Below are 294 nucleotides of genomic sequence, written 5' to 3' on the forward strand. Positions count from 1 at the left end.
TATATATATATATATATATATATATATATTGCGTAAGCGTAGCGTGACGTAAGAGTCAACCAATCAGAATGTTTTATTTACTGCTTGCTTTATTCTGATTGGTTGTCGTAATCACATACAACCATTTACAATTGTTTTCCTTTTGGACAAAGCAAATACGTGCTTTATCTATAAGGAAATGCAAAACACTAGGAAACACAAGGAAAATCTATAAGGAAAAGCAAACATGATTCATCTGTAAGGTAACTTAGAAAAGGTTGGAACAATAGATATATATATATATATATATATATA

The sequence above is a fragment of the Odontomachus brunneus genome, unplaced genomic scaffold (assembly GCF_010583005.1).
Source record: "Odontomachus brunneus isolate Ranch 3 - 2012 unplaced genomic scaffold, Obru_v1 Obru_scaffold_005, whole genome shotgun sequence".
Lineage (NCBI taxonomy): Eukaryota > Metazoa > Arthropoda > Insecta > Hymenoptera > Formicidae > Odontomachus > Odontomachus brunneus.